The sequence below is a fragment of the Asparagus officinalis genome, chromosome 4, assembly GCF_001876935.1.
Source record: "Asparagus officinalis chromosome 4, Aspof.V1, whole genome shotgun sequence".
In the NCBI taxonomy this organism is placed as follows: domain Eukaryota; kingdom Viridiplantae; phylum Streptophyta; class Magnoliopsida; order Asparagales; family Asparagaceae; genus Asparagus; species Asparagus officinalis.
This window is the reverse complement of record NC_033797.1, coordinates 39,931,559-39,945,579: the sequence shown is the minus strand read 5'-3', so window position 1 is coordinate 39,945,579 and position 14,021 is coordinate 39,931,559.

The window sequence follows — 14,021 nt, the reverse complement described above, 5'->3', positions numbered from 1 at the left end:
AAACAAATTGTCTTCTTACAAATTTCCCACAAACAACATGTATGGGATGTACATGTATCTCGGGTGGGCCCTGAGCCGCTCAGGTCCGTTCATAATTCTCCACCTCGTACATTATTTGATAAACCTTAAATTTTAGACGAATACCAGAAGAACACCGTGAACATCACTAGAGAGATCTGAAACACCAAACCAGGCCAAACCAGCTGCGCCACTATACTGCGGCTGCCTACGTACCCTCTGAACGGGATCAAGCTAATTGTAGTTCTACAATTCTCCATCATAGTCTCCACCTTACCCCATCACCGATCCGAAGGTTCATGCCCTCTTGGGCAAATCAACACGGGCTGATATGAAGTAAGTCTAAGCAATATTTAAACTTGCTACATGTGACCACCTTAGTTAACATGTCCACGGGATTCTCATTCGTATGCACCTTCATGAGAGAAATATTGCCTTCCTCTATGACATCCCGTACGAAATGATACCTGACATCGATATGCTTGGTACGAGCATGATGAACTTGATACTTCGCCAAGTGAATCACACTTTGACTGTCGCACCACAAGTTCACGTTCTCCTGCTCAATCCCCAAATCATCTAGAAGACCCCATAACCACAATGCTTCCTTCACTCCCTCTACCATGGTCATGTACTCAGGCTTTGTAGTACAGAGTGCCACTGTAGCTTATAACATCGATCGCCAACTAACTGGAGCTCCATGTATCTTGAACACATAACCGATAGTAGATCGCCGTCTATCTAGATCGCTCGGATAATCCGAGTCCACATATCCATCAATCTGACATGTATGTCCATCAAAACATAGACACGTATCAACGGTACCCTTTAAGTACCTCAGGACCCACTTCACTACTTCCCAGTGCGCCTTTCCCGGATTCACCATGAATCTACTAACCACACTGACTGCTTGTAAAATATCTAGGCGTGTACACACCATTACATACATCAAGCTGCCAACTATACTAGCATAAGGTACACGCTCCATGTGTGCCTTTTCTTCCGTTGTAGTGGGTGATTATTTACTTGAAAGCCTCAAGTGTGGAGCCAATGGAGTCACCACCGACTTAGCACTTTACATCCCGAATCTCACGATCACCCGCTTTATGTAGCCCTTCTGACTTAAGAACAATCGTTGATTCGTCTGTTCTCTCCTAATCTCCATACCCAGTATTTTCCTTGCAGCACTCATGTCCTTCATCTCGAACTTTTTACCAAGTTGAGATTTCAACCTATCTATCTCCATCCTGCTCTTAGATACAATAAGTATGTCATCCATATATAAAAGAAGATAGATATAATCACCTCCACGAAGCTTCCGAATATAAACATAACAATTATAATCGCTTCGGGAAAATCCATACTTCAGCATAAAGGAGTCAAATCACTTGTACCACTGCCGAGGAGATTGCTTCAGTTCATAGAGTGACTTCCTCAAGCGACACACATAATTCTCCTTGTCCTCAACCTTGTAGCCCTCAGGTTGATGCATATAGATCTCTTCATCCAAATCTCCATGCAAGAACGCTGTCTTTACATCGAGTTGTTCCAGCTCAAGATCACCATAAGAAACAATACTCAATAGCATCCGAATAGAAGTGTGTTTCATCACTGGAGAAAATATCTCATTGTAATCCACACTCTCTCTTTGTGCAAACCCTTTAGCCACTAGCCTCACCTTGTACCTTGTACCACCGAGCTCTGAAGGATCTTCCTTTCTCTTATACATCCACTTACAACTAATAGCTTTTCTTCCTACAGGATATGGAACCACCTCCCATGTTTGTTTTTTCCGAAGAGATTCCATCTCCTCCTCTATCGCAGCCAACCAACTCTCACTATCTCTATCTCGAATATCTTCCTTGAAGGAGACCGGCTCATCATCCTCCATCGAGAGTGCGTATTCCACCAAATTAACCTGCCTATAATGCTTCAGGGGTTGATCAGCCCCCAGCTTCAGTATGTGGTTGTATGCTCGCCTTTGCCTAGTAGAAGCCAAACTATCCTCGAGCTGTTGTTGTTATAGTGCTTATGTACTCTCCTACTGAACCTCCTCCTGCTTAAGCTCATCATCTACCCGATTTCCCATTTGAACATGACTAGAACGTGGTTGGTCTTTAGGTTCTATTTCAATAACCTGGGACTTTGAAGTCCCAACACCATCATCCTTAGGTGCCTTAGCAATTATGGATTTATCATCAAAGGTAACATCACTGCTGATCACGAACTTTGAATCTTCTGTACACCAAAGATGGTAGCCTTTTATACCCTTTGCATATCCTAAGAATATAGCCTTCTTGGCCCTCGCGTCAAGCTTTCCCTCATTGACATGATAATAGGCGGTACATCCAAAAATCTAGAGTCTCTCATAATATGCATACATATGTGTGCACATAATCTAATATACCTCTGCTCTTGTGATTGATTTTCAAGAACTGGACCTTGTGTGCCTTCCCGTACACACAATTCTTGGCCCATTTGTCTCGAATACCTTATTTTTATGCTTAAGAAAATAAATCCAAGCATACCTCAAATGATCATCTATAAACAAGACAAAATACCTGGAACCACCCTTGGAAGTTGTCTGAGCCGGACCTCATACATATGTGTGCACATAATCTAATATACCTCTGCTCTTGTGATTGATTTTCAAGAACTGGACTTTGTGTGCCTTCCCGTACACACAATCCTTGCAAAAATCCATACAATATTTCTTCAGATTTTTTAGCAAACCCTCGTTACTAAGCAGATCCAGACCCTTCTCTGACATGTGCCCAAGCCGCCTATGCCATAACCATATGTGATCACATGGGTCTCTACCACTTCCTTCAGTTCCAACCGTTGCATCTCCTGTTATCGTCGTACCTGAGAGAGTATATAAATTACCATGACGAACAACATTCATCACTACAAGGGAATCCTGAACAATCTTCTTTACTCCGTTCTCTGTAACAATCCTGCAACCACCAGAGTCCAATGCACCAACTGAGATAAGATTCTTCCGCAAGTCGGGAACATACCTCACATCCATCAAGGTTCAGACCACTCCATCATGCATCTTGATCTTGATATTACCTAGCCCCACTGTTTTACAAGCATGGTTGTTCCCCATTAATACGGTTCCACCATCAATGCTTCTGTAGGTAGTAAGCCACTTCTTATTTGGGCACATGTGGTAAGAGCAACCTGAATCAAGAATCCACTTTCCGGAGATATCCTCGTCACCCATGACGATATAGCATTCCTTCTTGCTCCCTTCCTCTGAAGCATAGCTCGCTTCTTCCTCGCCTTCTCTCCTCTCAGTTTTGTTGTTGTTCTTCTTCCCACCTACTCTCTTATTTGGACAGTCGACCTTGAAATGCCCAACTTCACCGCATTTGAAACACGTTCTTCCCGCAAGAGGTCTCCATTGCCTTTTCCTCACTCATTACTCCTTCCTCTAGCAAACAATCCATACGCTTGTTCTTTGCTACCACTAGTAGTCATGTCATTGGTTGCAATCTTCCGAAGGTTATCCTCTAGAAGTGTCATTCTAGTCTCATCCATCGTCAAATTGTCTCCCACAAGCGTCAGTATTTGCACCAGGTTCTCATAAGACTTCGGCAGAAATAGAAGTAGTAGAAGCGCATGATCCTCGTCTTTAACTGCCACATCTATATCCTTTAAGTCTGATATGATTCTATCAAACTTGTTGATATATTCCCGGATTGATGAGCCTTCCTCCATCTTACAAGTATACAATTTGGATTAAATAGATCTGGTTCATTAGACTCTTCGTCATGAAGGTGCTTTCTAACTTCGACCACACGCCTGTAGGCTATCTAAAAATCACAATAGATAGTTGATCCCCCATCAAACACCGATGATGGAAGTTACAATCTGACGACTTCCAGAAGGCTACAATTTGAGGACTTTCACGTAGAAGGCTACAATCTGACGACCTTCACGACAACTGATTTAACAGCATTCACAATCAACATCGGGAGTTACAATCTGACGACTCTCATATTTTCAAGGAGCCAAGACGAAGGTTACAAGGTGACGATCTTTGCAACGCTCTAGCAAAAGAGACTACAAATTGACGGTCTCTTCATATTAGAATGCAGATATCTCTCAAACCGTAAGGAATTTGGCGAAACGGAGGAAGCGAACCAAAGCCTTTGGCTTGGTTCGGATGGCCCCGTCTCATCGAGATAGCCGATTTTCATATATAATTCGTCCAATTCCGACTTACGGTTTGAAAGTTATGACCTGTTCTTCGCAGCAAGTTATGTTCTGAAGTCCGTCTGCAAGACCGGACTTCGTCAAAACATTGGACTTAGCTTGAAGCTCGCCAAGCGCGCCTAAGGTTCGCCTCTGCATTACAGAGTCAAAACGCACAGGTCGAACCAGCGTTATAACCTGAAAAACGCAGAGATATCCTTGTGATATAACATCAAAACGCAGAGTTACGACTCAACTCTGCGTTTTCAGCCTAAAACGGGCTCAACTCTGCGTTTTTAGCCTAAAACGCAGAGTTTATCTCTAAAACAGCACTAGCTGTGCGTTTTCAGCCTTTGAACAGGCTCAACTCTGTGTTTTCAGCCTAAAACGCAGAGTTCATCTCTAAAACAGCACTAGCTGTGCGTTTTCAGCCTTTGAACAGGCTCAACTCTGCGTTTTCAGCCGAAAACGCAGAGTTCATCTCTAAAACAGCACTAGCTGTGCGTTTTCAGCCTTTGAACAGGCTCAACTCTGCGTTTTCAGCCTAAAACGCAGAGGTCATCTCTAAAACAGCACTAGCTGTGCATTTTCAGCCTTTAAACAGGCCCAACTCTGCGTTTTCAGCCTAAAACGCAGAGTTCATCTCTAAAACGCATGCGGACTGTGCGTTTCGACTCCCAGCAGAGTCGCCATCTTTTGTTTGTTGGAAATTTGTAGTAAAAAGACAATGAAAGAAAAATTGACTTGTATTCCTCTCAAAATCGATTACAATTTGGATTCCGATTACAAAAGAGAGGAGAATGAATTTGATTCTCCCCTTTGTTTAAAACTGGGTTCTTCACGGTGGCGATGGAGTACCTCCCTCGAATGCTCGCATCGAGTTTGCTCTCCGTTGACGATCCGAACGTCTTGATTCACTGGAACGATGTCTTCTCCACAGCGTCAATGAACTCATGGCCATGTTGACTCAAATCGTCGCAGACAAGGCCAAATCTCAGGAAACAGATTCGCCGCTTAGGCAAGAATCTTCCCGGAGAGGAAAAGCGTCTTCCTCCCGACCCCACACAAGCAAAGGAAAGGGAAAAGTGGTTGATGATGCGACTTCTGACCAAGAAGCCCACAGCCTGGAAGCTTCCTCTGATGAAGGAAGAGAGACTGAGAACGAGCAGAATCTTCAGTCTGCCAAAATGGAAGAATTGGAAGCCCGCCTCAAAGCCATTGCTAACAGAAGCGAGCTCCAAGATGAGGGATTTATCAGGCCCTATCCTGCCGAATGGGATGCAGCCCCTTATCCTCCAAAGTTTGAGGTCCCGACGCTACAAACTTTTGACGGCACGGGATCACCGAACCAACATATTTATCATTTCAAGTCACAGACTGGAAATGTAATATCAAACAATGCCATACTGGCTCGATTGTTCATTGGTACCCTCAAGGGAATTGCCTTTGAATGGTTCAGGAAACTGCCTACGGGCTGTATCCAAAAGTGGGCGGATCTAGAGAGACTCTTCCTGTCAAGATTCTTTGAAGAGGATACAGAAGTCTCCATCCATACCCTTCTCGCTACTAAGCAGAAGAAGAGGGAATCAGTCAAAGCCTTCGTTAAAAGGTTTCGAAATATGGCTCTGCCATGTCCGACAGGTATGACACAGTCTACCCTAGTGCAGACCTGTCGACACAACTTGCAAACCGACCTCGTAGCCCGAATAGGAGTTGCAGAATGCCTTTCTTGGAGACAACTAATCTCTCAAGGCGAGCAGGCTCAAAAAATCATTGCCAGGATCAAAGCTGAAGAACAAAGTAGGCAGGATCAGCCCGAGCAATCAGACCAAGCCCAATCTTCTCCTGAGCAACCGGACCCGGCTCACTCTTCCCAGTCAGAAGGGAAAGATACTACGGCCACTGAAGTCAATCCTCTTCAGTAGGATGGCGGGTCCAACAACTATCACGTTAACAGTTACCTCTGATAGTCAAACTCATCAGATAATGGCCTACCTGGTGATGTGACTCTATTCCGACTTCATGGATAGTGCCTCACTAGGTGATGTGCCTTGTCTACCTCTTTTTTATTCCCCTGCTAAGTCTTCATCAAGACTGGGGGTTGGTTACTTGGAATCCACTGGATTAAGAGTAACGAATCTTTCACATCGTCGAGTTAACATTACACTTCTGACGATCATCATCCCCACAGAGTATGCATTCAGTTTGCATCACTCCAAATTCTTGTCACGTTAACAATACACCTCTGACAAAACCCACTTATCAATCCTCGTCAATAGGATGATAAGTCCCCAAAGTTGCTCCAATCGCAACACAAATTCTTGTCACATTAACAATACACCTCTGACAACCCACTTATCAATCCTCGTCAATAGGATGATAAGTCCCCAAAGTTGCTCCAATCGCAACACAAATTCATGTCACGTTAACACTACACCTCTGACAAAACCCACTTATCAATTATCGTCAATAGGATGATAAGTCCCCAAAGTTGCTCCAATCGCAACACAAATCCTGTCACGTTAACACTACACCTCTGACAAAATCAACTTATCGACCCTCGTCAATAGAGCGATAAGTCCTCAAAATTGCCCGATCATAAATTCTTCTTGTCACGTTAATGACAAAATCAACTTATCGACTCTCTTCAATAGAGCGATAGGTCCACAAACCCGTCAAGTTAACACCACACCTCTGACGACCAAATCAACTTATCGACTCTCTTCAATAGAGCGATAGATCCATAAAATATTGTTAGGTTAACATAGCACCTCTAACAGTCAACCCCCCTAATGAACTTGTTAATCCTTTTTTCCAACAAGAATAGCAAGTTTTCATTATTAAATCCCCAGTGGATTAAAGATTTTCTGGAATTATCCTAGTGATAGTGAAGAAAGTTTCTAAGTTTCACTTTAAGTGAAAAATCATGCCAAGTTAATACTGCACCTCTGGCACTTCCAACTTTCTTTCAGTGTTTCAAGTAACACGAGAAGAAACAGCACAAAAAATCCATGCCTTCACGCATGGGGGACTTTATCTCGGTCCCTAATTAGAGATAAGTCTACGCCTAACACGCGTTGCCGGTTAATCTTTCGCCGTGAAAAAGACACCAGGATTCATGCCTGGGGGAATCTATCTCGACCCCTAAACAGAGATAAGCCTGCATCTAACACGTGCTGCCGGGTGGTTCATTCCCGCGAAAATGACCAAGTCTACGTATTCAACATCGTAGGACATCAAAATCCATGTCTCACACGCATGAGAGACTTTATCTCGATCCCTAATTAGAGATAAGTCTGCATCTAACACATGCTGCTGGGTAGCCTATTCCCGCAATAATAGCAAAGCCTACGTATTCAATATCGTAGCATGTCGTTATTAATAACGCCAAAATCCATACCTTACACGCATGGGGAATTTTATCCTGAATCCTAAGTAGGGATAAGTCAATGTCTAACACACGTTGCCGGTTAATCTTTTACCATGAAAAGGACATCAAAATCCATGCCTCACACGCATGGGGGACTTTATCTCGATCCCTAATTAGAGATAAGCCTACGCCTAATACGCGTTGCCGGTTAGTCTTTTCCTGTGAAAATGACAAAGTCTATGTATTCAAAATCATAGCATCAAGTCTAAGAGGATTCATTCTCTTAGCACAACGTTACATGTGGAACGGACTTAGACAATCCACATGCTAGCCCGACTCAAACGGTAGTCGGTAAAGGCTTATCAAATCCGTTGATGGCTGAGGGTTTGCCAAAAATCCTACGCACATTTGCAGGCCCATCAGCTTAATGGATGTGAGTCGAGACTTAAAACAGATGCGCCAAAGACAAGTCTCAAAGACTTAGTCAAAAATGCACGGAAGCCACTTCCATGTCTTAAGTCAAAACGTTGAGATCAGACCCGCGATGCAAAAACCGAACGCCGAGGTCACACCCGTATTCCAAATTCAACATGCAAGGGTGAAACCCGCATCTCAAGTTCAAAATGCAGGATCCACCCCCACATTCCAGAAGCAGGATTATGGCGCATACCTTCACACAGGTCCTACGTGGCAAATCCCTTCAACCAAGATGCCTTCAAAGCAAGTGCAGAGAACGACTCCTTTACGACAAGGAATCAACAGCTCTAAGATCAGAGTTAAGATCCAAAGTATTCCGAAAATTCATCCCAGTCAACCGCGAACTTTCGAAAACTTTGGAGGGGGTTCTGTAGGCTGTTCCGAAAATTCGTCTCAGTCAACCGCGAACTTTCGAAAACTTTGGAGGGGGTTCTGTAAGCTGTCTAAAAATCACAATAGATAGTTGATCCCCCATCAAACACCGATGATGGAAGTTACAATCTGACGACTTCCAGAAGGCTACAATTTGAGGACTTTCACGTAGAATGCTACAATCTGACGACCTTCACGACAACTGATTTAACAGCATTCACAATCAACATCAGGAGTTACAATCTGACGACTCTCATATTTTCAAGGAGCCAAGATGAAGGTTACAAGGTGATGATCTTTGCAACGCTCTAGCAAAAGAGACTACAAATTGACGGTCTCTTCATATTAGAATGCAGATATCTCTCAAACCGTAAGAAATTTGGCAAAACGGAGGAAGCGAACCAAAGCCTTTGGCTTGGTTCGGATGGCCCCGTCTCGTCGAGATAGCCGATTTTCATATATAATTCGTCTAATTCCGACTTACGGTTTGAAAGTTATGACCTGTTCTTCGCACCAAGTTATGTTCTGAAGTCCGTCTGCAAGACCGGACTTCGTCAGAACATTGGACTTAGCTTGAAGCTCGCCAAGCCCGCCTAAGGTTCGCCTCTGCATTACAGAGTTAAAACGCACAGGTCTAACCAGCGTTATAACCTCAAAAACGCAGAGATATCCTTGTGATATAACATCAAAACGCAGAGTTACGGCCCAACTCTGCGTTTTCAGCCTAAAACGGGCTCAACTCTGCGTTTTCAGCCTAAAACGCAGAGTTCTTCTCTAAAATAGCACTAGCTGTGCGTTTTCAGCCTTTGAACAGGCTCAACTCTGCGTTTTCAGCCTAAAACGCAGAGTTCATCTCTAAAACAGCACTAGTTGTGCGTTTTCAGCCTTTGACAGGCACAACTCTGCGTTTTCAGCCTAGAAACGCAGAGTTAATCCCTAAAACAGCACAACTGTGCGTTTTCAGCCTTTAAACAGGCACAACTCTGCGTTTTCAGCCTAAAACGCAGAGTTCATCTCTAAAACAGCACAAAACAAAAGAGAGGAGAATGAATTTGATTCTCCCCTTTGTTTAAAACTGGGTTCTTCACGGTGGCGATGGAGTGCCTCCCTCGAATGCTCGCGTCGAGTTTGCTCTCCGTTGACGATCCGAACATCTTGATTCACTGGAACGATGTCTTCTCCACAGCGTCAAATCGTGAGGAGAAGACATCGTTCCAGTGAATCAAGACGTTCGGATCGTCAACGGAGAGCAAACTCGACGCGAGCATTCGAGGGAGGTACTCCATCGCCACCGTGAAGAACCCAGTTTTAAACAAAGGGGAGAATCATATTCATTCTCCTCTCTTTTGTAATCGGAATCCAAATTGTAATCGATTTTGAGAGGAATACAAGTCAATTTTTCTTTCATTGTCTTTTTACTGCAATTTTCCAACAAACAACGCCCTCAGTCATTTTCTCTTCATCTACTAAGAAATCTACATCCCTTTTAAGCCAAAGAATAATCGACGCCCATGCTTCTAGATCCAGCTCCTCCCAATCTTCATCAGACATATCATTGTGCTTCTTCTCTTTTTCAGCCAAAGCCTTATGCAATTTTTGCGAAATCAACGAGTTTTTCATCTGCATCCTCCAATAGGAAAAATCATTCTTCCCATTAAACTTTTCGATCTCTTACTTTCCAACTTTAACTGTTTTACTTGTTGATGATATTTTCCACTTATATTAATAAAATTGCTTCTCTCAAGAATTCTAACAAATACCTTGTGTTCACCACATAATAATCAAGCACCACCTCAGATCAGAAATTTTACCATCTCCAATCTAAATAAAATGGCGCTGATACCAATTGTTGTGCATAGAGTCACGTCCTCACGTCACGGAAGCGATATAACCCGAGAAAAAGCCCTGACTTTTATTTTCACAAAAGCTTAAGCCAACCTCTATATTCTCATTAAACAAAGGAAACAAGAATAAAAAGTAAAATATCTTAACAAAGTGAAATATACACTATTTCTCTCATCAGTTCTAGGACTGACTTGTTGAGGGAACATACAAGCAATAGCCAATACCCAGAAAATTATAAAGACATGAGATTTACATGGTTCGGCAAACTTGCCTACGTCCACGGGAGGGGTGAGGGGAGATTCCACTATGAGGAGAACACCGACGATTTGTACAATCCACAAGCTCGTCACAAAAGAAGAAGATTTGATTTTTACCCAAAAGAAATTGACATCTCTCTTGAAAAATCTATCCTCTAGATCTCAGATCTAGATCCGAAAAACTCTCCTTTTGATAGCCGCCAAAAACCCTTCTATTTTCTCCTCTGCAGCCAAAATAAAACCCATGTATTCTTCTCCCACACACGAAACCCTAGAAGAAGTCGGATATTTATACGCGCCCGACTTCGTCACTTCAGCAATTGGGTGGGCCGCACTGCCTCCGCGCTCGTGGGTGTGGCCCCCATGAGCACGAATTGCCTTTGTGTGTCTTGCTATACATGTATGGGATGTACATGTATCTTGGGTGGGCCCTGAGCCGCTTAGGTCCGTTCACAATATCTATAAATTAGGGGATTTAGATCCTCTCCAATTAGGGCCTGTTTGGTTTGACAAAATTACAGTAAGTAGGAAATAGATCCAGAATAAAGTAATACTTTTTTATTTATTTTGCATATTTTTTTAAGTAGCAGAAATAGCACTTCTTATTCTTCTTTCTCTTTCTCTTTTTTTGTTGGGATAGTAATGAAAAGTTATAAGAAAGTAACTAACAAAGAAAATATTAACAAGAAAAATTATTTACTAACTAATACGCATTTCACCCACTTTTGGTTACTTCCGAGCCTTGAGGGGTGAAAAAAACATGTAGGAAGTAAGAATGACAAGTAGGTGTCACATTAGCATTTAAAAAAGTATTAAAAGTTGGTTTTTATCTCGGAAGTAGTAGAAGTAGCATCTATTTTATTTACTTCAGGTACTTCATAATTAATTCCGTACAAACATATATGCCCTTAGGTGGTAATTGGAGAGGCTCCAATTCCTCCACTCATTGCTCTACATTTCAAATTCAATGGGTAAGATTAGGCCACATAAAATTCTACTATTGTGATAGTTGTTTTTAAAGAATAGTGGTTTTATCTCGTGGCCTAATCTCGTTCCTTGAATTTAAAATGTACGGCAATGATTGGAGGAATTGAAGACTTCAATTACAACCTAACTAGATAGGTTTCAAATCCAAAATTAGAGTTCATGGATACCATGATCCAAAAGATAACATTTTACATCCAAAATACATCAAGCATATATTTTTTGAAGGGTAAACTTGAGATTTTGAGTTATTTTCCACTAAGGGGCTGTTTGTTTGCTAAAAAAAAGGAATTGGAGCTTTTGTGACTTGGCAAGAGCTTCACGTCGGTTTTTTATTTCAATCCATTTCCATTTCCAGCATTTGGTTTATTAAGAGTATTAAAGAAATGGAGCTGTGAAATAGGGTGTCACATTAGATTTTGTAGAAAACCTATTTTAGACCTGAAGTGGCTGAAATAGGTGAGAAATGAACCGCCGCTGAATAAATTTTTTTGCCGCTCACTGTTTCGAGACTCACGGGAACTAAAATTAGGGAATGGATTAGGGTTCTCCTCCCCGCCTTCCTCTCATCATTTTCATCCTTCTCCCTCTCGAAGGCTCCATAGATCACAGAGCCAAATATAGTAATCACCCCTTAAATTTCAGAATTGCTTGATCAATTTTCCTTTGTAGATGATGAAAAATCTCAGCAATGTTTAGGGCGACACTGATTTAGGGAGAATTTGAGTTACTTTGTGAAGTTACTGAAATTGCTAAAAGGCAGAGGCTTTACGGTCGAATCTTCTCCTGCTACTTGGTGCTTCATCATATTCGCTAATTCCAGAGATCAATTTGTAGTGTTTACGCAATCTCACTCAACTTCATCTGCAAGAGGTTCGATCTCTAATCATTGACCCTTTGCCTTGCTTTGAGAGCATTGTAACGTTAATTTTTTAACATGCAACAAACTTTTAAATTTTGTTCATCACCAAAAAGTAGAGCTTTGAGGATTTGACTTAATTTTTCTTGTTGCTGCATGTCTATATCTACAATCTTCAATTATATACTAACAGTAATTTTAGTCATGTTTCGGTCATATACCTATCAGTGATTTTGAAAGATTTGGTCTTGTAATGTACTGCTTAATGACTTCCTCCGTTAATTTTGTCTGTTGCTTGTCTAACTTGTCTCTCAGAATTGCTTGTTTCTATATATGTACGATGCTAGATTCTGAATTTTATGATGCATATTTTCTAAGCTTTATGGGTATTGAGACCATAGCCATATACGTCATATTTGCTTTGACTATCTTCATGTATTTATTCATGCACTTTTGCTATGAGCAATAACTGTTTGTGAATAAGTTATGCATTTATGGTGTATTCATAGTGAGCTTGTGACATGTACTACATTTATACTGTAGTTTTCTCTATTTCAATATTATTATCTCTTGCAACTATGGTCCTCCTTTCTTTTATAAGCTGAGCATGCTATCAAAAAGGCATCATATTTTTTGTTTTTTTAATTTAAGTTATAATTGTAGATGGATGGTGATTTTGATGATGAAGAGGTTGTTTTAAGAATGTGTGCTGGGGCTGTATTTTTGTCATGGTTTTAGTATTTACATATATTGAGGAGAATGATGGCATGCTCATACCCTTTCTTGTAAATATGGCCAAGTCTAGTTTTAAACCAGACAAAAATTTTAAATAGCATGCATTTGCAATGGCAGCCGCTGAAGTGAACAAGCACTTTGGAACAACTTTTGTTACTAAAAGTTTTGTTAACCATATGAAAACTATTCATTCGCGATTTCAAGCAGGCTGCTTGTAATATTAGTGGTGCAGGTTGGGATGAGAAAACACAATCTATTATAATAGATCCTGATAGTTTTGATAGATGGAATGAGGTATATATTTTTTTTCAAAATTAATTTAAATTTGAGTGTTGCAATCTATATTCTCATGTACGTTATTCATGTTATAACTTAATGTTTGTAGGATAAAATAAAAGTAGGTTTAAATATTACATCAATAAGCCATTGAATCATTATGAGAATCTAGCTATTATTTGTGGGGATGATCAGGCTAGAGGAAACATTTCAAAACCTTCTATGGAGAAGTTTGGTGGACGTGAGCCACTTAACCTTGCAGATGACGATGACAATGATGATAATGACGATGACTCCATTCCTATGACTCAAAAATCTCCTCAAGTGGCAAACTTAGATGATGAAGACACTCAATCCCAAAACAACAACAATGCTAGGGCACCAATCCATGACAATGCAAAAAAGATAACTTCACAAAAAGGAAAGCTGAAGGGGTCACAATTTGAGCATGAGATAATGCAATAAATGGTAGATGAATTCAAACACTTCTCTTCATCTATGAAAGATGTAAATATGTATTGGACAGAGAAATTGTCTAAAGCTATCTTTGGGCATAAAGATAATTACTCAATTGAAATGTTTGAGCTTTTTTATGATAACATATTTGAGAATGACAGCAAAGCCA